The sequence below is a fragment of the Nanorana parkeri genome, unplaced genomic scaffold (assembly GCF_000935625.1).
Source record: "Nanorana parkeri isolate BGI_ZX_2015 unplaced genomic scaffold, ASM93562v1 scaffold1279, whole genome shotgun sequence".
Classification (NCBI taxonomy): domain Eukaryota; kingdom Metazoa; phylum Chordata; class Amphibia; order Anura; family Dicroglossidae; genus Nanorana; species Nanorana parkeri.
Genome location: NW_017307547.1, coordinates 337854 through 338138, shown reverse-complemented (window position 1 = coordinate 338138; position 285 = coordinate 337854). Strand labels below are relative to the sequence as shown.

Here is a 285-nt window from a genome sequence, read left to right as displayed (position 1 = left end):
TCTGTAGTCTGTGCTTGGTGGGATTGGATGTGTGAACAGAAGCCGATCTGTAGGATAGGAGTGGCCCCCCAGGTCTTGTACGGGTTCCCGTGTCATCATCTATCACACGGGTACATACGTGTCCATCACAAGACTCCATCATGAGATAACATGTCCATAGAGTCTGCATCCTGGAAATAAAATCCAACCGCATAGTGAAGTCTGTTCATCTCTACCGAGGGGATCAACAAAGTCCTCCAGAGCCACATATGGCTCCCAGGCAACTGGAAGGGGGGCCGGGGATGT

At 51.2% G+C, this 285-nt stretch overlaps 1 protein-coding gene across 1 annotated transcript in view; it reads left to right on the top strand.

Annotated features, from left to right (window-relative positions):
* Positions 1-285, top strand: part of PREX1 (phosphatidylinositol-3,4,5-trisphosphate dependent Rac exchange factor 1) — a 138555-nt gene that overhangs the window by 85551 nt on the left and 52719 nt on the right. The gene's annotated exons all lie outside the window — the stretch shown is intronic.